At 39.1% G+C, this 26,136-nt stretch overlaps 1 protein-coding gene and 1 pseudogene across 6 annotated transcripts in view; one reads left to right on the top strand and one right to left on the bottom strand.

Moving 5' to 3' along the window:
• The window catches only part of MPP7 (MAGUK p55 scaffold protein 7), a 307,798-nt gene that overhangs the window by 241,995 nt on the left and 39,667 nt on the right, over nucleotides 1-26,136 (bottom strand). The gene's annotated exons all lie outside the window — the stretch shown is intronic.
• Nucleotides 23,025-24,096, top strand: LOC140633265 (mitochondrial carrier homolog 2-like; annotated as a pseudogene).

Raw genomic sequence — 26,136 nt, 5'->3', positions numbered from 1 at the left:
CAAATAAAAATGAAAACACAATGTATCAAATCTTATATAATGAAAGCAGTGCTAAGAGTGAGGTTTATAGCTATAAACACTTACATTTAAAAAAAAGAGAGAAAGAGAGAAATCTAAAATCAGTAACCCAACTTTATAACTCAAGGAACTACAAAAAGAACAATGTTAGCAAAGAAAGGAAATTATTAGAGCAAAGATATAACAGAAAAAATTAATGAAACAAAAGTTGTTTTCAAAAGATCAACAAAATTAATAAACCCTTAGCTAGGCTAAGAATAAAAGATGACTCAAATAACTAAAATCAGAAATGAAAAAGGAGACATAACAACTGATGTCACAGAAATTAAAAGGACTATAATAGACTCTTAACAACTATACACCAATAAGTTTGATAACGTAGAATGGATAAATCCCTAGAAATAAACAACCTACAAAGTCAATGGCTTAAATTTAAAATCTGAACAGACCAATATCCAATAAGGATATTGAAACAGTAATCAAAAACCTCCAGCATATTAAAGCCCAGGGCCACATGACTTCATGAGAGCATTCTACTAACCATGTAGAGAATTAACACCAAAACTCATCAAATTCTTCCCCAAATTTGAAGAGCAAGGAATACTTCCAAGCTCATTCTGAGGCCAACATTACTCTGATAGCAAAGCAAACCAAGATACTACAAGAAAACTATAGACCAATATGCCTGAAGAACAGTAATTTTAAAATCCTTTTAAAATACTAGCAAACTGAGTTGAATGGCACATTTAAAGGATTACACACCATTACCAAGTCGAATTTATCCTACGGATGTAAGGATGGTTCCTCATACAAAATGTGATAATTAAAAAATGTGATGTTATCTGAATGAAGAACAAAACACATGATCATCTCAATCCATTTGACTTATTAAATACCTTTCACAATTAAAGCAATAAACTGGCAATAGAAGGAAACTACCTCAATATATAAAGGCCATATATAAAAAGTTCACAGCTAACATCATACTCCACGCTAAAAGACTGAAAGCTTTTCCTCGAAGATGAACAAAGTATTGATGCTCACCCTCACTACCGCTATTCAAGAGAGCACTAGAAGTAAAAATTTCTTTGCAATTTGGCAAGAAATAAATTAGGAAAGAAGAAGGAAAGTTATCTCTGCTCACAGATGACACTACATGATCTTATATGCACAAAGCTCAAAAGATTACACCTACACACACACACCCAAATTATTAGACTACTAAACAAATTCAGCAAACTTGCAGGATACAAAATCACCACAAAATAAAATAACTGAGTTTTCAAACACAAACCACAAACAAAAGGACAATAAGAAAACAATCACATTGACAAAAGTGTCAAAAAGAATAAGAGACTTAAGAATAAACTCAACTAACAAAGTAAAAGACCTATAGAGTGAAAAACTGCAAAACACTGCTGAAAAAAATTAAAGATGCAAATAAAATTGTTAAAATGTCCATTGCACCCAAAGCAATCAACAGATTCATTATAACTCTTATCAAAAATCCTATTTTTGGCAGAAACAGAAAAACTGCCCTAAAATGGGATCTCAAGAAACTCTGAAAACCCAAAACAATATTGAAAAAGAAGAAAAAAGTTTGAGACTTCACAGTTCCTGATATCAAATCATATTATGAAGCTTCAGTAATCAAAACACAGATAGACTGGCATAAAGACAGACATACAGACCAATGAAACAGAATAGAGAACCCAGGAAAAATACTCTCTGGCATATAATCTCAAAAACACTCTCAGGGAGATCCCTGGGTGGCGCAGCGGTTTGGTGCCTGCCTTTGGCCCAGGGTGCGATCCTGGAGACCCGGGATCGAATCCCACGTCGGGATCCCGGTGCATGGAGCCTGCTTCTCCCTCTGCCTGTGTCTCTGCTTCTCTCTCTCTCTCTCTCTGTGTGACTATCATAAATAAAATAAAAATAAAAATAAAAATAAAAATAAAAAAACACTCTCAGGATGAATGATCTTCAACCAAGGTGCCAGAACTACTTAATAGGGAAAGGACAATTACTTCAACAAGTGTGTTGGCAAAACTGAATATTCACATGCAAAAGAATTATGTTGGATCCTTACCATATACTGTATACAAAAATTAACATGAAATAAGACCTGTAAAACTCTTAATAAGAAAACAGGTTTCCCTGCTCACATGTAAGCTTCAAGACATTGAATTTGGGAATGATTTCTTGGATATGAAACCAAAAGCAGAGGCAACAAATAAAAATAAATAGGACTACATAAAATCTTTGAAAACTTCTGGGAAACAAAGTAAGCAATCAACAGAGTGAAAAGACAACCTACAGAATGGAAGAAAATATTTGCATATCATATATCTGATAAGGGGTTAATATCCAGAATATGTAAAGAGCTCCTACAACTCAACAAAAATACATGAGCAAAGAACTTGAACAGACATTTCTCCAATGAGCACATGAAAAGACGTTCAATATCATTAATCATTAAAGAAAGTACAAATAAAATTACAAAGAGGTATCACCTTATAGCCACTATCTAAAAACAAAACAAAACACAAAAAATAACAACTGCTGGCAATAATGTAAAGAAATTGGAACTTTGTGCCCTGTTGGTGAGAATCTACAGTGGTCCAGCCACTATGGAAAACAGTATGAAAGTTCCTCGAAAATTAAAAATGGAATTGCCATGTGACCCTGAACAATTCCACTTTGGCTTATATACCCAAAAGAATTGAAAGTAGGAGCTCAAAGAGATATTTGCAAATTCACATTCATTGCAGCATTATTCACAATAGCCAAGAGGTTAAAGCAAATCAAATGTCCATCAATAGATGAATAAACAAAATGTGGTTTATACACACACACACAGACACACACAAACAATGGAATATCATTCACCTTAAAAAAAAGGAGGAGATCCTGTCACATGCTACAACATGAGTGAAACTTGAGAATATTACACTAAGTGAAATAAGCCAGTCAGAAAAAGAAAACTGTGTAGCTATATTTTTATAAGGTATCAAAAGTAGCCAAACTCACAGAAACAGAAAATAGAATGGTGGTTGCCAAGGGTGAGGAGGGCAGGAGAAACGGGGAGTTGTTTGATGTGCACAGAGTTTCAGTTTTGCCATATTAAAAAAAAGTTCTGGAGATCTGTTACACAACAATATGAATATACTTAATACTACTGAACTGAATGCTTAACAGTGGCCACTATGGTAAATTCTATGTTACACACTTTACAATTAAAAACATGAGTGTGACACTTAAAGACAGACTAAGGAAGAAATGAAATTACTACAAATTAAACAGTAGCCAGGGACAGCCCTGGTGGCTCAGCAGTTTAGCGCCGTCTTCAACCCAGGGTGTGATCCTGGGGACAAGGGATCGAGTCCCACATTGGGCTCCCTGCATGCTTCTCCCTCTGCCTGTGTCTCTGTCTCTCTGTGTCTCTCTCATGAATGAATAAATAAAATATTTTAAAAAAATTAACAGTAGCCAGGATAGTGGTCCAATAATCCCGAGATTATTATAAGAGATAGGAAAGCTTATTTCTATCAACAAGCAAACTGATTTAAGCAACATTTGCAAATACAAGCCAGCCTGCATTGTAGAGCACGCGTGGCAGTCTTGGAACTCAAGACTGAAACATAAATCACCGTTGTAATTAGGGGCGCCTGGGTGGCTCAGCTGGTGCAGTGTCTGCCTTCTGCTCAGGTCACGATTTCAGGGTCCAGAGATGGAGCCCCAGTGCGGGCTCCCTGCTCAGCGAGGACCCTGCTTCTCCCTCTGCCCCTTACTCAGCTCATGCTCATGTGCACACGTTTGCTCCCTTCTCTCTCTCTCTCTCTCTCTCTCTCTCTCTCAAATAAATAAAATCTGTAAGAAAAAATTATTGGTGTAGTTAAATGCACACTTTTCTGGGAAGAGGTACTAACACCAGGGGATTAGACTATAAATTAGGGGTACAGTAAATGGTTTTAACCATCACTATCAATTATAACTGACAACCCAACTGCTACACCAAAGTAGATAATGTAGTAAATTTCATGACACTCATTTACTTTGGAAAATTTTCGAACTGTGGTTAAACAGTGGTGCAACCCCACAATATTTCTGTGCCTTCTCCTCTTCCAGGCACCTGGGAAGAGAACGGCACTTCCCCACCTCCTTGAAGTAAGTTTGGGTCTTATGACTTGCCCTGACCCATAAAAAGAAAGCATCAGGTTTGTCACTCCCGGGAAGACGCGTTTAAGAGAATCTTACATCTCTTTCCCAAGCTGTCCAATGTTCAAGGGAATGGCACCTCCACCAGCACAATCCTGACAGAGAGGACATGGAGCTGAGCACCCCACCAGTGTGCAATGGACAGAGAGCATGAGCCAGAAATGAACATTTATTCTTGGAATTGTTTGCTGCCAAAGCACAACCTAACCCATCCTGACATACCAGCCATTTGCAAAAATCAATGGTATACTTTGTAAATAATAGGAATCATTTAGTCTAAGTATTTATATTACTATTTACTAGGTACTAATTAATATTGTGTGGTTCAACCCAGTAGTGCCTAAAAATAGAGTCCACCAAAAACATATGCAATGAATCTGGGTATTTATAAACATGATTTCATGTGTTTATTCACTTGACAACACAGAAATCTGCAAATCGTCTAGTTTTGTCAGTTTCTCAGGCCCTAATACATGGCTATAAAAAATACAAGCTTTCTAAAAATCAGTTCTTGTTTGTTAAATATTATTTATAATATCAAAGTTAATTGTTATTTTCTAACTAGAGACAGCACTAAAGAGGTAAACTAAATGTCACACACAGTGATTGTTAATGCATATTTATATACATGTTTTTTTAAAGCTATCACACATAGTGATGAAAGAAAACATGCAATTCAAAAGCACTGGCCATGGATAATATAAACAACTTTCTACTAAGTTAGGTTTTCATCCATGGTGGTCTGTCTTTACACGCTTAAAGGAAATTCTCACTTTCTGGCATATGAGGGGATGTTCATAACATACTCATCAACGACAATGGTTTCCAAAGGTGAAAATAAAAGGGAGTAAGTCCCTTAAAGAACCTATTCTTATACAGAAAATAGTGAATACTGTATTAACTAAAAGGGAATCTGTTCTCAGACTTGGAGTCTATTATAACCCAAGGGTACCTTTAACAGTATTTCATTGCCATATATCTTTTAAAGCTAGCTTCTCCAACTATGTCAATACTTCAACGTCATTAATATTAGTTCCTGGAATCTACTGACCACACTTTGTCAATCTGTAATTTGCATATCACCACTCTGAAATGGATTATTTTCATTTCCAGAGTGAAACAAATGAATGGAAAGGGGAAAAAGTTACCATTTCCAAAGTTTCCTGTGAAGATGGAACAAAAATTAAGTTGCCAAGACAAGTACCATGCCAGTCATTGTTCAAAACCATGGGAAACGTTTACATAAGAGTGTTTCGCAGAATTCTGCAAAGGCTCTGAGTGGATTCACAGACACGCTGTCTTATACTCACACACTCTGGAAAGATACAACGTGATAGAGAGAAAACTTACTTTATGGTTAATTTAGGTGAGAAATTTTAGGATTAGAAGAATGTGACTGAGAATGGAACTAGACCACTCTCTTGCACCATACACAAAGATAAACTCAAAATGGATGAAAGATCTAAATGTGAGACAAGATTCCATCAAAATCTTAGAGAAGAACACAGGAAACACTCTTTTTGAACTTGGCCACGTAACTTCTTGCAAGATACATCCACGAAGGCAAGAGAAACAAAAGCAAAAATGAACTATTGGGACTTCATCAAGATAAGAAGCTTTTGCACAGCAAAGGATACAGTCGACAAAACTACAAGACAACCTACAGAATGGGAGAAGATATTTGCAAATGACGTATCAGATAAAGGGCTAGTTTCCAAGATCTATAAAGAACTTCTTAAACTCAACATCAAAGAAACAAACAATCCAATCATGAAATGGGCAAAAGACATGAACAGAAATTTTACAGAGGAAGACCTAGACATGGCCAACATGCACATGAGAAAATGCTCTGCATCACTTGCCATCAGGGAAATACAATTCAAAACCACAATGAGATACCACCTGACACCAGTGAGAATGGGAAACATTAACAAGATAGGAAACAACAAATGTTGGAGAGGATGTGGAGAAAGGGAAACCCTCTTACACTGTTGGTGGGAATGTGACCTGGTGCAGCCACTCTGGAAAACTGTGTGGAGGTTCCTCAAAGAGTTAAAAATAGACCTGCCCTATGACCCAGCAATTGCACTGCTGGGGATTTACCCCAAAGATACAGATGCAATGAAACGCCGGGACACCTGCACCCCGATGTTTCTAGCAGCTATGTCCACAATAGCCAGACTGTGGAAGGAGCCTCGGTGTCCCTCGAAAGATGAATGGATAAAGAAGATGTGGTTTATGTATACAATGGAATATTACTCAGCCATTAGAAATGACCAATACCCACCATTTGCTTCGATGTGGATGGAACTGGAGGGTATTATGCTGAGTGAAATAAGTCAATTGGAGAAGGACAAACATTATATGGTCTCATTCATTTGGGGAATATAAAAAATAGTGAAAGGGAATAAAGGGGAAAGGAGAAAAAAATGAGTGGGAAATATCAGAAAGGGAGACAGACCATGAGAGACTCCTAACTCTGGGAAACGAACTAGGGGTGGTGGAAGGGGAGGTGGGGGGGGGGGGTGACTGGGTGACGGGCACTGAGGGGGGCACTTGATGGGATGAGCACTGGGTGTTATTCTATATGTTGGCAAATTGAACACCAATAAAAAATAAATTTATTAAAAAAAAAGAATGTGACTGAAAAGTCTGAAACACAAAAACAAACAAAAAACCGCCAAGGTGTGCAGGGACAGAAAAGAGGAGATACCATATGGAAGCCAGGAAAAAAAAAAAAAAAAGGAAGCCAAGAGTCAGTCACTCCCTATTCACACATTCTTGGGAGAAGACAGGCCCACACACAAGAAAGGACAAAGACACACTCTGTGCACATGGATGCCACTCAAAATTAGAGAAAATTAGAAAAATTAGAGGCCTGCTCACACAGGCCTTTCCCCAAATGGCATCTTAGTGGGGTCCCCTGGTCTCCCTTCCTAAAATCTCCACACAGCCCCTCAGCCACTTGAGGTTTCTTGGTGCTTATCACAACCTGTGATGGATACATCATTTGTCTTGTCTATGGTTCAGTCTTTCCTAGTCAAATACCAGCCACAAGGGGGCAAAGACATTTATCTATGTCACTCACTGCTGAATTCCAACTGTCTTAGCACAGGGCTTGCCACAGTAGGTGGCTCCGTAAATATTCGCTGAATGAAGAATGAATGTGTGAACACTGGAATCTCTACCAATTTTAGCTATAATAATATCACACAAGATATGCTATGCCTTATCCCATTCCCGGGTGTCCTGCCCAAAGGAGGAAGACTTGCTAATCTCACTGATCATAAAGTAAAACACTAGACCAAAGGTAAAGGAGGCAAATTCCCTAACTAAAGACATTAAATGGCTGGTGGTTATGACTTGTGCCCTTTGGCATTTCTGGCTCCTACTCTCCCCACCACCACCTATGCTGGTGCCAGTCAGCTCACCTCCTGATCACTCTCTGCATCCCACGTGGGTTGGACCATACCCGTGCTCATTGCACACCTGCTTTCTCACACAAACATCCACTGACTTGAGCCTTCACAAGGCTCAAGGGCCTGACTTGTCTTCCTCCTTGTGGAAGAAGGTGGGCCACCTCCTCTGTAATGACTTTTTTTTTTCTTCAATGGAGAAGCCTAGCATGGACCATTGCCTCAGCCAACAACACTGCCCACTGTCTACTATTTGAATTTTTTTCTGATGAAAAAATTTTCTAAGTTTCTATTTAAAATTTAATAGCATTTGCCATATATCCACCTCCCAAAAGTCCCAAAAAGAGAGGAGGAAAAATACTATATAACCACAAATTAGTCCTTGTAAACCAAGCAGCATCTCTTACTAGATACAACAGAATCCACTACCTTTCGCCTCCAAATCCTAAGCTGTCCTGATTTTATCTCCCTGAACATCTCTCTCCCCTGCTGTCTTTAACTTGCTTAAGTATTTAGGGATGGAGAGAATGGAGATCTGCAACCTACTCCAAAATCCTTCAACAGACAGAGGAAGGATGGTGGACAGAGGGAGGGGGAGACAGAAAGCACACACAGCACAAGGTCATCAGTTATTGGCTGAAAGGTAGGCAACATGGGTATTCACCATACTGGTCTATTTTTCTGTAGGTTTGAAATTTGGGTGATAAAAGGGTTTTGAGAGGAGGAGGGGGGGAGGAGAGGGATGAGGGGAGAAGGATGAGAGGGAGGAGGGGGGAGGAGGAGGGGAAGGAAGAAGAATAGCAACAACAACTTCCAAGTCTCCTGGCCTCTCCTATCTTGGAGTTGGGGGTCTCCCTGGGGCCCTACACAGCCTACTCAGCAAACGCACAGGTCCTGGAATTGTTCTGACCCCACTTCAAACCCTCCAGCACGCTGCCTCCAGCATCCTCTTTCTACTGTACTGAAGTGATGGCATTACTGTTCTAAGGGGAACTATCTGATGACTCAACAGCACTATCACGATACAGTTGAAACTCCCTAAAATGATACCCTCTGTCCATCGCAGTTTCTTTAATTGCAAAAATCACACAGACACCCCTCTCAAAGTTCCTCTGACACTACCGGCAGATCCCTGAAGGCACCACGTTATTTTATGCCATGTATAACTTGTTCACTCTTTCCTCTACTTGCTTCAAAATATGGGTTTAATAGTATGTAACTGCATGTTTACTATCATACCGCCTAATGCTGAGCAGTGTGAACACAAAGAACCATTGTGAGTAACCAGAAGGTCTAAAGTACACATTTACACCTTTGCTTACTCAAATTTGCTTATTACTATCCAGTAATTCCTCTTAGCAGCAGCAGAGGGTGCCATAATTTCACTTTTAAAGAGGAAAATTAGAGTCCTGCACACAAAAGCAACTTTCACAATTTCAGATGCAGTGTTTTTCATTTTTTTTTTATTTTTATTTATTTATGATAGTCACACACAGAGAGAGAGAGAGAGAGAGAGAGGCAGAGACACAGGCAGAGGGAGAAGCAGGCTCCATGCACCGGGAGCCCGACGTGGGATTCGATCCCGGGTCTCCAGGATCGCACCCTGGGCCAAAGGCAGATGCCAAACTGCTGCGCCACCCAGGGATCCCCAGATGCAGTGTTAAAGTCTAAAAAATGTATTTCTAACAAGTAGGGAATCTGAAAATGAAAACTTCCAGTATCAAGTTGGTTTGAATAGGGTTTTTTAATTAAAAAAAGAAACCACATGATAATACATCAAAATTCTCCATGTGATTGTACCACTGAACCAACAATCAAACTTGAAGGAGTTTATCCTAAGAAATAATCAAACAAGGATGTAACAATCTGAATGAAATACAATGAGAAAAGGTTCTGGTTTTTTTTGTTTTGTTTTGTTTTGTTTTTTTAAGATTTCATTTATTCATGAGAGACACAGAGAGAGAGAGAGAGAGACACAAGCAGAGGGAGAAGCAGGCTCATCTCAGGGAGCCCAACATGCGACTCGATCCCAGTACTCCAGGATCACGCCCTGGTCCAAAGGCAGGTGCCAAACCACTGAGCTACCCAGGCATCCCAAGGTTTGGGTTATTAATGACACTATTTTTATTGCAGAGTTATGACTTTGCTCACAATATGGACATGGAACTGACTCTAACACACAGGTATTCTGATTCCAATCTATCTGCAACAATTTAGGAAGACTCTACTTCCCACCACCTCTTTATTCAAGCTTTTGTAATTTGTTTTATTTCGGGCCTTCTGGTCCACACTTTCCTAAGCTAGTTTCCCAGCCGCATCTTCAGTTTTGGTTTCACAATTCCAGAAGTACTGACAACTTGAACAGTGACTACATTTTAGACAGGCCTGTACATCTCAAATTTTCTGGAACTCTCAAAATTCACCTCTACATTTTGTGAGTTAACTCATATTTGCTTGTAGTCCTCCAAAATTTATCAAAGTCCTATGATTTGCAGAGTACAAAACCAAGCTACAAAAGGCTATACCAAACTATAAACATACTTAGATTGGATGATCTTAAAATTAACTCCACTTCCCAAATTCTGAATCTATGCATCTGGATTTTATTCTGTGGTTTTACTCATTACCTTCAGGAACTCAAGTAAACTGAGGCATGTCATACTCAGAATATTCTGAAGCAGGCATCCTGCTGTGTAAACTGTAATCACTATTAGGGCTCATCCTCATCCAGAAGGATGGACGTTGGGACTGAAGAAAGAATGGAACTCCCCAGAGTACCTCAGAATTTTATTAGGCTTTCCATAAGATTAATAAATCAGTTATTACTTGAGCGTGAGTCAAATTCCAGGAAGGCAGCATCAATTCTCATAAATACAGTCTCCCTGTTAAGGTCTTCCACTTTCCAGACAATCTGCTACCAGTCATTGTTTTCTTCAATAGGTAATAGGTAAAAATACAAGAAACGTGTCTAGAAGACAAAGCATTAAGAGGCAACAGATAAGATTGTTTTCCAAGGGGGGCAAAATCATCTCTTATCAGTGAAAACTCAACAGACATGTGGGACTATCTGAAATCAGAAGAGAGAGAAAACATTAAAAAGTGAATACGCTGATCAGAAAAGTTTCCAAGTCACATACCTGTCCAGCAGAAACCTCCACTTACCAGACAGCTCCAAGTGTACTCTGTTTCCTAAAAAGAGCCTCTTCTCATTTGCAGCTCTTTAAAGATTAGACTATTTTTTTCTATTTTTAGCAATAATAATACTAATATAATGAAAATAATAAGCTGACAAGGGGGAATGTACTACAATGTCAAGGAGAGCTGCCAGCTAAAAATGGACCAGGGAAAATAGGTTTTTTATAGTTTAAAGGTTGCTGAAAAAGCTCATGTGGTTAGCCAGATCAATAGAAAAAAGAACAAGGACCTAGAAAAGATAAGGACTCTAACTTCTCTGCATACTAAGAAATTAGGCCAAACTGGAGGGGATTAATCAGAAAGAGGAAAAAAATAAATCTGCGCTACCACTGTCTCAGCATCAAGGAAATCTGTAAATATGTAGAAAACAGGTTTGCTAATTACTTTTCCTTACCACTAGCTAGGCTTCTATTAAAATTTACAATGAAAGGTTCTGGCCATTTTAAATGTTTGACATAGAAGAGGCTATATCAGAATATTTACACCTTTATAAGTCTTCATCAGATTAGCTGTTAACTTTTTGTGATACAAAAAGTTCCAGACAAGTATAAAAGAATAAAATCTGTCTCAGGTTGGTAGTTAACAGTTGTGACCAAGATGTTTTTGGTTTTATTTTACAAAATGTGCTCATTTCTAACACAAGAAACGAACTTATTTTAATATAATACTTCTCCACACTTTAAAAATCAGCAATGGTGATATGTACTTATAGGCAGCTTTTAACAATTCTATCATATTTGTACTAACCCAGATGATTCACACTGACAAAACATTTTAATAACTTGATCACAAAACCATATGAACCATATGAATTTTAATATTATAAATACTATTTTTAAAGGTAGAATCTATTCTGCATAGGGTAAAAAGAATGTAATATTTAGTTCTCAAGTCTGAATTATCAGTATGTTATTTTAGTTTTGTATATCAGAATCTAAGTTACAGGTACAAAAAAAAATATTGCTAGCCAAATGAACAAAGTTTAGCTGAATCTCTGTAGCATGCAAATCAAATTTAAAATTTTTTTTCTATTACTTTATATTGTATTAAATATCAAAAGCTCAGGACTGAACTAAATATTTAATCAGGTTAAATTCTGAATATGTTTCTGTTTTGTCTCGTCTGTAAAAGTATGCAAATACATCACATAGATTTAAAAAAAAATTTACAATGAAAAATTCTTCCTAACTTCTGCAGCATTTACACAGTGAACCAAGCAATTATGTCCACTTGATTGCTCCAGACATAATTTTCTAATTATTAAAAGGATATTTTTACTGTGTCTACTCCTATGTGAATTATTTTCAGTTGCATTCTGATCTTTTTGGATTAAGAAAATAGGACAATGTCTCAAAAAATTCTTTTTACTCTTCCCCAAACCATCACCTGAGAACATTTCTAAAACCATTACTTTCACCAAGTAGCCAAGTTTTCAAAGAGAAAAATCATAGCTGTCAAGTTCTGAAATCTGGCTAAGCATATTTTGTGGTTCAAGCGCTATGTTTCTTTTTGCGCTAATCCTTCAAGAGTAAACTGCTATGGAGAGGAACAAGTGAAGAAAAGGACCCCAATAAAAGGTTAGCATTTGGAAAGCAGGGGGGCATTACTGTAACACATGTTTAGGTGAGGGAGGGATTACCTAAAACTACTGGGCTTCAGGTCCTAAGTACTAATTTTGCAAGGCTATGGAAATACAACTAACTAAATCAGGACTGCAACATCCTGAGGTAATAATCTGATCTTACCTTTTTTAATATGAGGGATGCCTAGATTCACTGTACTTTAAGTAGTAAATAAACCAGAGATGATACTTACAACCTACCAGACAGAATTATCCTGAATGGCAATAATAAGTATTATACAGAGAGTCATAAAAGAGATTTACCTCAAAATGAAAACTTGGGCAGATTACATTCAGCTGACTAATTCTGCTACCTCTACTCTAAGTAGGTCTCCCAACCACAAGCATAGGAATGGCTGACGGGAAAAAACAAGGTAAGACTTGCTATCTTACTCATCTCTAGTTCAGTGCTGGCTGTAAATCAAGGCAACCTGCCCAAACACATAAAACAACTTAATGACGATCTAAGAGAGAGCTGTTGGATGTATGCAATCAGGAAACCTGTACAGAATCAAAGGCTAAGCTATTGAGGCCTCACATGTAATTGCTATGTTCTATGGCTCTGAAAACAATTAAAGAATGGGAGGGGCAGGAATCTGCAATCAAATACTACACAGGCATTTGCCATTTTCATGGCACCTAGGAATTATTGAATTTTCGGCATTTCACCCCTTTTATTCCCTAAATGTTCGTATACATTCTAATACAGTACAAAGGTACTTTGACGGGAAAAGTATAGAAAAAGGATAAGAATGCATTTTTTTTCTTAAGTCTACAAATGTATTATTGAAATACTTTCTCCTAGTCAATTCTGCAAATTAACAAAATTCTAATCACAGAGCTCAATGGATCAGAGCATCCTAATCCAGAAAAATAAAAGAGTATTCTCCTATTTGTGGGTTAAATAACTAGGAATATTTCTAATAATTAGCTCCAGCACTGGGAGGAGGAAAGGAGGAGAGAGACAGTAAATATCACACTCAAATTCAAGTATCTTACTTTGCTTAGGACTAGTGTAACATCAATCTATATAAACTATTTTTTCGGACTTCATAGAAGAGCCTGGAAATGCTACCATTTGTATAGACACACACGGCTGATTTTCTTGCTCCAACAATCAGAAGCATGCCTACCTCAGGTCAGCTCAGGACACGAGAACCATGAAAAAGGAGATTCTGGAGTTCAGGACAACTGACGAAAGCATGTCTAGACAGGGACGATGGGAGGGCAGTGGTGGCTCACGTGACAGGAAGAGGCATTGAGGGACCAAAGAGGAATTAAGGGCACATACAGCCTCCTTGCAATTCCTTCCAGATGACACTCTGCAGGAGCTGCAGCTAAACCATTAGGATTACTATCTCCCAGACTAGTTCTGTCAATTGCAAACTCCCAAAAGCCTCTCAGGTTTCTAGTTGTCTATAGAAGAAAAGCCTATTGGGGCACCTGGGTGGGGCAGTCAGTTAAGCATCTGACTCTTGGTTTTGGCTCATGTCCTGATCTCAGAGTTGTGAGATCCAGCCTCATGTCCGGCTCCATGCTGATCGTGGAGCCTGCCTAATATTCTCTCTCTCTGCCCCTCCCACTCATGCGCTCTCTCAAGTAAACAAATCTTAAAAAATAAATAAAAGTCTATTAATTCTAAGAATTCTAATAGCAAGCAAATAAATACACCAGAGAAAGCATCTTCAGCACAGATTCTGCTCCCAGGAATTTTCACTAAAGACATCATTTACATGTGTTTGAAAATACAGATGTGCAAGAAACTTACAAATCATCACTGATGACCAAAAAAAAAAGGGAGGAGGAAGGGTTAATGATCTAAAATGGTTTAAAAAAATGAGTTAAAAGTACAAACAGGGAAGAGGGTTAGGATATAAAATCCAACTAAATTTTTAGGCTATACTTTTTGTACTTTTTAAAATTCATCACTACTTATTCAATTCTTACTTACCTAATTAACAACAAAGAATTATACACATTACAGTAATTTTTTGAAACTCAAATACCAGACTATGGGTCACAAGTCCCTCATGGGTCTCAAGGCCTATTTATTGTTATACTTAATACATTTATGTAAGTATCTGTATGGCTTTCCCCTCCATTAAACTATAAATTCCTTAAGAACAAAGGGGAATATAAATTATATTCCACAATGCCAGGCACAGCAATGCTCGTTAAATGTACACTGAGTATATAACTAAAAAGAAACACATCTGACCTAAGGCTACATATGTGACCACACGGGCACTTGGCTAAAGTCATAACTGTAAGTTCTCTGAGCTATGTCAGCCTGACCAATGAAAAGGATAAAGATAGTTCTCAGAAACCCTATACGTTTCAAAAAGTTCCATAATCCCTTAGAAGTTTCTAGGTTTCCTAGATCGAATTTATCCCCCACTAAAACAACCCACCGTAGATTAAAAACCAAATGACTCATCTGGAGAGTCAATTTACACAGTGTTAAAAAGCAGCCAATACAGATCAGTGATTCATGTCATGGCACAGATTATAAATAACATCATTTATCTGGTGCCTGGAAGGGAAATCAAGGTTTGTGCTATACAAACCAATTATATTTCCCTTATATTCCATAATTATGATCAGCAAACCAGAATACAAAGTATTCTGTATGAACGGATTTTTTTTCATGAGAAATATAAGCTTGTTTCTATGAATGTTAACTTTTTTACACTGGGCTCTACATTTATACTGACTATGTACTGATCAACATAGATGACTTCTTCAAACTTCTTATGGATCCCCAGCAACAATACACATTGCTCATACAATGTAATAAACATTTTAAATCATTTTTACATTCAAAAATTATAATAGTATTTCATATTTCCTATTTTTTCCACTAATAAATGCATTTTGTGACAATGCATATTGACTTCAAATTCAACCAAACTTCTCATCTCAGGTTATTAAAGTAACATTTTCCAAAGGCAAACTATGGAAACTGTAAAACTCAGTGGTTTTCAAAGGTTAAGGGGGAGGAAGGGACAAATCAGCAGAAAATAGGATTTTTCAAGGCAGTGAAACTACTCCCTATGATACTAAAACAGCAGATACATGTAATTATACACTTTTCCAAACACATAGACTATGCAACACCAAAAGTGAACTTAATATGAACTGTCAACTCTGGGTGATAACCATGTGCCTGAGTGAGTTCACCAACAAAGAGAGCACTCTGGTGGAATATGCTGAAAACAGAGGAGGCTATGCATGTTTGGGGCAGAGTATAAGGGCATCTCTGTACCTTCCATTCCATTTTACTATAAACTTAAAACTGCTCTGAGAAATAGTCTATTTTAAAAATTTTAAAATATTTTTTCCTTCAAACAGGAATAAATTCTTTATTAGTAAATCATTATTTTGTAGTCAATATTTACTGAACATCATTAGTGAACACTTGTAATCTAATTTTTCCTAAGTTTAATTTCTTTCTTTTTAAAGATTTATTTATTATTTATGATAGACACACGGGGAGGGGGGGCAGAGACACAGGAGGAGGGAGAAGCAGGCTCCATGCCAGAAGCCCGATGTGGAACTCGATCCCGGGACTCCAGGATTGCGCCCTGGGCCAAGGGCAGGCGCCAAACCGCTAAGCCAACCAGGGATCCCCTCCTAAGTTTAATTTCTATTTTGAATCATCAGTAAACATAATACATAATTTCTGCAGTTCTTGCAATTTTCTGTTAAGTTCATTAAGATGTTCCACCATGTGTCTTTACTGAAGCCATCTTTCAACTTTACACAACACACTTCCATCTTCCCACAAATTGAAAAAGTGAGAATCATTCACTAAAAAAAAAAAAAACACAACCCCCCAAAAAAGTGTCTTACATGCAAATTCTTGACAAATCCTTTCCTGTGGTCTACTAACACTTAAGGTATGAAAGAGCAAGCAATTGGTATACTGATCCCATATTTGTTAACAATTTTTCAGAACTCAGTAGTATGTTGGTAGTACTGTGCGAATAACATTCTTCCAAATGTCTTCAAGGATTCTCTCTAGGGTGCCATAAATACATCTTAGTCAATGTCTGTTGATTCATCTTGAAATGAAACTTTCTGATTTAATAACCTTCTGGATAAACACTGTCTCTATGTAATCTTGTCACCAACAGGGCTTCTAAAAATATTATTCAGAAGTAAAACACTTTAAATTTTCTTTTCTTCCTAGGTTCTAACACAGTGTTCAAAGTTTCCTGGCAGGCTGGCAAATGAAGCAATTTTGAATTCTATAATGTATTTGGGTTTAAGTAAGCAATTGTGTGGCCTTGTACCTGGCTAGCCACATGAGTCATTCTAAGAGTTATAACTGAATTCATGAAGGAATTTTGCATCTTACTTTGCCCTACCAGACCTTTAAAAAATTAAAAATCTACGCAACATAAGGTGGACATTTTGTTTTAAGGTACCAGAATAGTCTACTTGGTACCTCTGCTTCACGTAATAACATTCCATGCAAATGAGGTTTTGAGTTAAGAAAGAATTAAGGTACACAAGTTAAATGTGAGGTCATCTTTTATTAAATTACCTAATTAATGCCAAACTCTTCATTTCAGGTCTCTATGTTTATCTTGTTAATTTACTGTTTTCCAGCTTTCATTCAAAAGCTTTTCATTATGATGGGAGGATAAGTATCTCAAACTTGAATCATTTAAAAGATGAATTTAAAGGGGCATTGGTATTTACAGTTTCAGAAAATCACTTTTTTCAAAATATTTTTAAGCTACTTTTATTCTAAGAATGATTAAAACAGGGGATTCCTGGGTGGCTCAGCAGTTTAGCGCCTGCCTTTGGCCCAGGGCATGATCCTGGAGTCCCGGGATCGAGTCCCACATTGGGCTCCCTGCATGGAGCCTGCTTCTCCTTCTGCCTGTGTCTGTTTCTCTCTGTGTGTCTCTCATGAATGAATAAATAAAATCTTTTTAAAAAAGTAAAATAGGAAAAGATAAAATATTAGTTTTCATTTAACAATTAAAATTCTGAAGAAGTAGTACATTATAATATTGCATTCATACATAATCAAAATTTGGGGGAAATTACTCTTATAAAGCTCTGAGGCTAGTGGTCCCTTAAAATTTTATCAGGCCCCTTAATAGAATGAAATTCAATTATTTGTTTTTAGTAATAAACATTTTTATTTCTTAAAAAAGCCCCAAAAATCTCATCAAAACAAAACTTGGCTAACAGTTAACTTCAAAGTCAATCACAATAACTATAGCAGTTATGGAAATTAACACAATCTATGCTCCACTTAACACCACCTAATACCAGACAAAGAGGAGGAGAAAAAGAAAAACTAGAAAAGCTGGACAAGTCTTTTTTAAAGGAATGTTTGAAAGGTTAAAAAAAAAAAAAAAAAAAAGTCTTCCAAAGCAGGACTTGAATGGCCAAGATCTGAAAGAAAAGGGAAATAGCCAGAGATGCACCCAACATTCTGCACTGCTTTTCCCTGAGTACATTCCGAGTTCGTAAGCAGCAGAGATAAGAGGCTGAGAAGATAAGACAAATGTCAGAAAGCAGGGAGGCATCAAAGAGAGCCCCTGTTGGTGTGGCAGGCTGGGAAGACAGAAACTGGATTTCAGGACCATAAGGTGGCCAGGATGTGAAGGGTCAAGATTCCAGAGGGAAGAAAAGCACAAAAGAGTGAGTCTGGCAATCCAAGCTACTTTTCTGGTCCAAGTATTCACTGATTGATAAGCAAATGAGAGCAGGGGGTAGGGAAAATGAATACAATGCAGCTGCTAAGAGAATGAGAAGCTGAGCAAAGATGCAGTCTGTCTCACTGGAGCAGAAAGATCAAAACTGGAGTTGACAGCCTAACAAGGGAGAGAGGCACAACTATGTCCCACCTGCTTTCAGTTGGTACCCCGAAAGGCCTGAAGTCCGTTGACACCTCTAAAGAACTGCACCTGTGAGGTAAAGGGGAAACTGGAAATGCATGAGTCATTATAAATGCATCACACTCTGAATCAGCTCACCCGCTGATTGAATTCAGGTGGCTGCCCCTATTCTAACTGCCTCACAGAAACTAAACTATCACCAGAAGCCTCTTCAATTGTCCATCATGACCAATATTCAATCAAGAATCACTAGACTTGAAACACCTGGGTGGCTCAATCAGTTAAGCAACTCATGATTTCGGCTCAGGTCATGGTCTATGGGTTGTGAGATAGAGCTCCGGTGTCTGCTTCTCTCTCTCTCTCTCTCTCTCTCTCTCTCTCTCTCTCTCCCCCACCCCCACTTGTGTATGCATGAGCTCAAATGCTCTCTCTCTCTCAAAACTAAAAAAAAAAATCTTTTTAAAAAATCACTAGACTTTTCAAGAGACAGAACCAATAGAAAAAGACAAATGAAAGAAATTCACAGGTAATCCACATAGTGGAATTATCAGATGTGGACATTACTGATCACAGTTTATACTGAAGACATTTAAACCATAAAAGAGAATTTCACCAGTACCAAGACAAGTACCAATTCCACACAGTGGAATTATCAGATGTGGACATTACTGATCACAGTTTATATTGAAGACATTTAAACCATAAAGGAGAATTTCACCAAGGTCTAGAATCCCATTTGCAAGTAGACCAAATGCACAGCCAGAGCAGACAACCACTGGGCTTTCAAGTCAACCAAATCTAGTTTCAAGGTTTCAATCCAAGCCCTTTCACTTACCAGCTTTCTTTTCCCCTAAAGAATTTTCACATCATTTACGAGGATGAACTTTCAGTGTCTAGCATAGAATAGTCCAAAAAATTAGGTCATGATGGTCAATAATCGTTACACCATGATTACCTTATCCCAGAACTAAGTTCCCTGCACACTCTCCTTTCATATAGCAGAGTAATGCATTACTATCAATTCCCAACAAAAGCATCTTTCAAGTGAAAAAAAATGTCTATTTTTGTTTTGAATCACCAATAATGTATTCCAGAGCTACCAATGCTATTCAGAAAAAATATTTCATAAACAGTAAAAGAAAACAAAGTATTTATTAATTCATATTCTGACTCCTCCCCCTAAAAAAGATCTGAGGTAGCTTACAGAGACAAATACAAGCAAGAAGCAAGGGTTTTGGTTTTTGCCCATAGTGTTTTGTTTTATTTTTCAATGAGAAAAGGGCAGACTATGGTCTGATAGATACAAAAGTTAGACATAAAAGTTTCTAGGGGGATCCCTGGGTGGCGCAGCGGTTTGGCGCCTGCCTTTGGCCCAGGGCGCGATCCTGGAGACCCAGGATCGAATCCCACGTCGGGCTCCCTGTGTGGATCCTGCTTTTCCCTCTGCCTGTATCTCTGCCTCTCTCTCTCTCTCTCTGTGACTATCATAAATAAATAAAAAATTTAAAAAAATAAAAAATAAAAAAAAAATAAAAGTTTCTAGGGAAGGTACCATAATCCTGAGCTGACACAGTACATACATAAAAACACGCACTTCTGTAGATCTTGGCAATGGTATTTACAGCACCATTACTCTGTCTGACCCACAACCCACTGAGGTGAGGTATACCTCCGCTTTACCCTTCTGTACCAGATCCTTGAGACAAGAAGAGGACAGGCCCAAGTCTAGAACTCAATGTTCCTTCCACACTGTCATGTTCACGCTGCCTTTCCCCGCAAGACCAAAGCTGATATGACCAAGATGATAGAAAAGAACAAAAAAGGTCTTTTCCAGCACATAGTACTGAAAGTCTGCAGCATGCCCATACATACAACTGTTTGGTAAGTTTTAATTTCACTTAGGACAGATTAAATTCATGGCTTTACTATTACTTTTACTTGAATAGTAACTAAACGCATTCAATGAACGCTTCCTGAGCCACTACCAGGCCTGACACTGGAATCGCAGATAAAGATGACAGCATCCCTACTGTGAGGAGCCCGCTGTGGACTGGAGGAGAGCGCTCCACATAGAACAGGAGGGTGGGGCAAGAGGCTGTAGAAACATGACATTGTCGCACCACGCTAGGCAGCCACTAACAGGAAGGAAGGGCGGGTGAATGAAGTGTCGTACCAGAACTTCTACTCAGACTGAATGGCTGAGGCTCCTCACCTGTGACATCCCACCCTCCTCCCCCATTTCCTTTTAACTCTAAAACATATCAGCTCAGGGATCCCTGGGGGGCTCAGCAATTTGGCGCCTGCCTTTGGCCCGGGGCGTGATCCTGGAGTCCCGGGATCGATTCCCGCATCGGGCTCCCAGCGTGGAGCCTGCTTCTCCCTCTGCCTGTGTCTCTGCCCTTCTCTCTATGTCTATCATGAATAAATAAATAATCTTAAAAAAAATAAAAAATACAATATATCAGCTCAAAGCTAAACAGAAACAGCTATGTGTCAGTAATTAAATCAGCAGCTCCCAAACTTTGGTCTTTCATATCACCACCACCCTCCCAATTTTTACAACACATAAAAAACACATAATTTCTAACTCAATGATAAGCACCAGAGAATCCTGCAAAGTCATTTTATAAGTAGAAATTCAAAGAAGACATCTATGATCTAACACTCGCTGCATGTTTCCTCCCCCATGAGCATGAGGCATGCAACCACCAGCTTCATACAGCAAAGGGACAGCCCTTTCTGCCCACAGGTCCTGTCCCCAAGTTACTTAAATAAACTAAGCTGCACCGGATACAATGTCTCAAAGTTTTTTTCTTAATCTTTGTTCTCGAGCATCCTGTAAGAATACTGTGATAATAAATATGTATTTGGTCTTCTCCCAGGCTCATAAAATCCTTAGAATTTCCAAAGTGCTTAAAAGCAATCAAAGGTGTCTTTTGCTATTCATCACATCCCCCACTCCTTTCAAGCAACCCTGAGTTGAGGTTACTGAGGTGACTTCTGGAAAACCTCTAAGTATGGAGGCTGACTGCCAGGGGAGCCAACTAAATGATTTGGGTTAGCACTTTCAGTCCCTGGAGGTCGGAGGGGCTGGACACTGATCCCAATCACCCATGTCCAATGAAAGCCCAAAAGGACAGAGTTCGGGGAGCTTCCAAGGTTGGTGAACATAAGGAGGCATGGGGAGAGTGGTGCACAGGAGAGGGTATCCAACTCCATGTCCCTCTCCCCTTTACCTTGTCCTCTGCATCTCTTCCACCTGGCTGTTCTGAGTTATATGTTATAAGAAACTGGTCATCTAGTAAGCAAACGGTTTTCCTGAGTTCAGTGAACTACTTCAGCAAAGTAATTGAACCTGAGGACGGAGTGCTAGGAACCTCTGGTTTAGGGCTGGTGGGTCAGAAGCACAGGTGACAACATGAACTCGCTTCTGAAAAGGGGGAGGGGAGGGCCAGTCTTGTGTGGGACTGGCCTACTACTGCCCCTAGGCTGTGTCAGAATGGAGTTAAGCTGTGGGATATCCAGCTGGTGTCAGAGACCTGCCTGATGTGTGAGCCCCAGATTCAATTCCAGAGGCAAGGCTTCAGTTTCCAGAAAAGGCAGCTCCAGAGAAGACAGGGCTGCAGGGACCAAGGAGAAGTCTCACCCTAGGGAGGACCAGGAGGAGCAACTGGGACCAGAGAACTGGATGCTGGCCTGGTAGGCAAAGAAAATTACCCCATCCCTCTACCCACTACCCCTCCAGAAACCCTCACTTTGTTTCCTAGAGTTGAGTCTCTCATGGTTTGTCTCCCTCCCTTCCCCTATGATCCTCTGCACTGTTTGTTTCTTATATTCCATATATGAGTGAAACCATATGATAATTGTCTTTCTCTAACTTATTTCACTTAGCATAATACCCTCCAGTTCCAACCATGTTTATGTAAGTGGTAAGTATTCGCCCTTTCCGATGGCTAAGTAATATTCCATAGTGTGTATATAAATATGTATATATGTGTATACACACACACACACACACCTTCTTTATCCTGAATTTGGTGATGGGCGTGAAGGAGGGCACATGATGTGAGCACTGGGTGTTAGACGCAACTGATAAATTGAACACTACATCTGAAACAAAGCATGTACTATATACTGGCTAACTGAATTTAAATTCTTAAAAAAAGTAAATAAGTACAGTGAGGAAACCCAGTGCTCACTCGAGACCATCGGAGCCATAGCACCAGCCTGACACATGAGAGGCTGAGGTTTTAAATTCCACCTGCCTGGTATCTGCCATAATCGCAGAATTAGAGTGGAAATCAGCAAGATGGACACCAGCCTTGGTCTTGGAGGGTTTTCTAAACAAAAGAGAATTTCAGACTACAAACATCAGAATCTAACTGATGAAGAATCTAACTACAGAGCCCAGAATCTAACTACAGAGCCCAAGCATGAATCTATGCCGTCCCCAACAGCTTGAGCAAACATATGGAAGTGGGAAGCCGAAGACACGTTAGAGAAACTGTTTATTACAGTTGGGATAAAATAAAAGGTATGTGTTGGAATGACAGTGGGAGTTAAGATTAGAAAAGAACAGCCAGACTGAGGAGTTTATATGAGGAAGGTGGCCCAAGAAGGAAAGGGCATGTTCTGAACCGTGTCTGAAAGATTAATTTACTGGAACAACGGTAGAAACACTGTTGATATTCAGAAATCTAAAAATACTGTTCAGTCCGCGGGTGCCATCACGGCGGACGCAGCCAGTCAGGTGCTCCTGGGCCCCGGCCTCACCATCCTGTCCCAGCCGCTCATGTACGTGAAGGTGCTCATCCAGGTGGGATATGAGCCTCTTCCTCCTCCAACAAGAGGATGAAATATTTTTGGGCGGCAAGTATGTCAGCTTCCTGGTCTGTTTTGTTATGCTCGGCACATTGCAATCATCGATGGGAAGCGTGGGTTGTTCACAGGCTTAACTCCAAGACTGTGTTCAGGTGTCCTTGGAACTGTGGTCCGTGGTAAAGTTTTACAGCATTACCAGGAATGTGACAAGGTCAAGGATTTAGGCTCTGGAAATGTACAGAAAGAAGTCACACCTTCCTTCGACCAAGTTATCAAGGAGACAACTCGAGAAATGATGGCCCGTTCCGCTGCTACCCTCATCACACATCCCTTCCACGTGATCACACTGAGATCTATGGTACACTTCATTGGCAGAGAATCCAAGTACTGTGGACTTTATGACTCCATAGTAACCATCTATCGCGAAGAGGGCCTCCTAGGATTTTTTGCGGGTCTTATTCCTCGCCTCCTAGGTGACATCGTTTCTTTGTGGCTCTGTAACTCACTGGCCTACCTCATCAATACCTATGCACTGGACAGTAGGGTTTCTACCATGAGTGAGATGAAGAGTTATTCCCAAGCTGTCACGGGATTTTTTGTCAGTATGTTGACCTATCCCTTTGTGCTTGTCTCTAATCTTATGGCTGTCAACAACTGGGCTTGCTGGTGGATCCCCTCCTTACTCCCCAATATATACTTCTTGGATAGATTGCTGGTGCATGCTACAAAAAGAGGGAAATATGAGCCGAGGAAATAGCTTGTTTTTCCAGAAGGTCCCCCTTTGGGAAGACTTATTGTTGTGACTTGAGAATGTTAATTTGAAGATGTGGGGCAGGGACAGTGACATTTCTATAGTCCCAGATGCACAGAATTATGGGAGAGAAGGTTGATTTCTATACAGTGTGGCGCGCTTTTTTTAATAATCATTTAATCTTGGGAAAATGGAGGTGTTCGATGTCTGCCTTTTTTGTTCTTTTTCCCAGCACTACATAATTTACCACTGATAGTCTCCTTCTGTTATCCTGAAATGGGCCGTTTTTGCTCCAGAGTCCTTATTTAAACAGGGAAGGAAAAAAAAAAGTTGCATTTTACGAGGGGTATAGGCAGGTCGTCATGTGATTTGAATCTTAATTTTAAAGCTTTGTAAAATTGTAAGGCTTTCTCAAGAAAGAAAGAATTCCATAAAACTTAAGAAATATAATAAAGTAAATTACATGGGAGATTATTAATTACCTTTCTTTAGTAGACCCTAAAGCCTCAGCATCCATCAGAATCTGCCTCCCATTAAATGCTTCTAAGCACGTTTGATTAACCCTGTCTCTCATCCTTCAAAAAAAAAAAAAGAATCTATTGCTATAATGACCCTGGAAAATCTCTCCACTGGGTATCCTCTCCTTCAGTCTCTTACTGCAAAGTAACAAATTGTTGCCAACAACAAAAACAAAGAGAAAATTACAGAGAACAAGCAAGATTTGGAAAGGAAGACATAATGGCTTCCTCCCTCCCACCCAGCGACCACACAAAAGAAATTCTTGTCGTAAAAATATGAGAAGCAAATACTGTAGCAGTGGCCTCTTCTCTAAGAGTGAAGTCTTTGCCAGTCCCTGAATTATATCATTATACAGTTATAAGTGTATATCAGATTTTCTGTACAGATTATCATCTTATAATCTTTTCTTCAGTTTTTAATTGTCATTGTTGTTGTTGCAGAAGGTGAGTAATTTGCTTTTCCTTCCTACCTGGTAATGCACACTTAGATCCACAGGGCACTTAGGATATTGACCACCTCGCATGTCATACTCTCAGGCACGTTAGCATTCACAGGAGAAAAAATACCATTTTAGAGGGAAATAATTTCAACTCAAGCATAAAGCTCCTATTTACTCAGGCCTTTTTAAAGCAGGTTCAAATGCTCTAGGATGAGAAAGCATATGGTTTCACTAATTTAATCCACTGGGATGTTGCCAAATGAGTAAGCACTTAATTTGCTGCTTCTCAGACTTCTCTATCAAAGGAGCAGCGCCCATAATATTAGAGTGAGCATGCAGGGGTCTCCTCTCTCCCTCAGGGTTTAGGAATACAGCCTGAAGCTCATGAGCAGCCTACCTTGAAATGTCTTTGATGTCTCTTACTTTGTCTCAAAAAGTAATGTAAATTTTATATTCTATTCAATATTATCTGCATTTGTTTTAATATAAAAATGTTTTGCATTACCCACTTTTTCCCCCAAAAAAACCCTTCAGTAAAGATGATCTAGGAAAATTGAAAAAAAAAATACTGTTCAGAAGATACTTTCTCTACCAGTTTTATTAGCAGAGGTCATGGGTAAGAAGATAGAAATGAGCAGAGACATCCCGGGAAACACTAAGTGGCCGGAGATGTAGGAAACACCAGCATCACGCACCATGCTGAGGCGCTGACGAAACAGCACTCAGCACCTACACCCCATCAGGAAATGAGGAAAAAGAAGACAAGGGATCCCTGGGTGGCGCAGCGGTTTAGTGCCTGCCTTCAGCCCAGGGCGCGATCCTGGAGACCCGGGATCGGATCCCACGTCAGGCTCCCGGTGCATGGAGCCTGCTTCTCCCTCTGCCTGTGTCTCTGCCTCTCTCTCTCTCTCTCTCTCTCTCTGTGACTATCATAAATTAAAAAATAAAAAATAAAAAAATAAAAAAAAAAGAAGACAAGAGATCATCCCCTAAGTTTCCAACAGAGGTACTGAGTTTCTATTGCTACTATTTTTAAAGACAGGTGCACCTGAGCCAACAGATGAATGATACAAAGATAAACAAGGAGTACTTAAAGGGACAGAATTAGCAGCCCAGGTCACATCAAAAGGCCTTTATACCTAAAAAAATAATTAGCATATTTATTATGAGTCAGCCACTTCCTTTTTGCACTGGGTATACTGTGGTGAACAAAACAGATATGGCCCTTCCTTTCATAGAGCTGCCAAAGCAAAAAGATGGAACACAGAAGTACTCAA

The sequence above is a fragment of the Canis lupus genome, chromosome 5, assembly GCF_048164855.1.
Source record: "Canis lupus baileyi chromosome 5, mCanLup2.hap1, whole genome shotgun sequence".
Lineage (NCBI taxonomy): Eukaryota > Metazoa > Chordata > Mammalia > Carnivora > Canidae > Canis > Canis lupus.
This window is presented reverse-complemented; position numbering and strand designations above follow the sequence as displayed.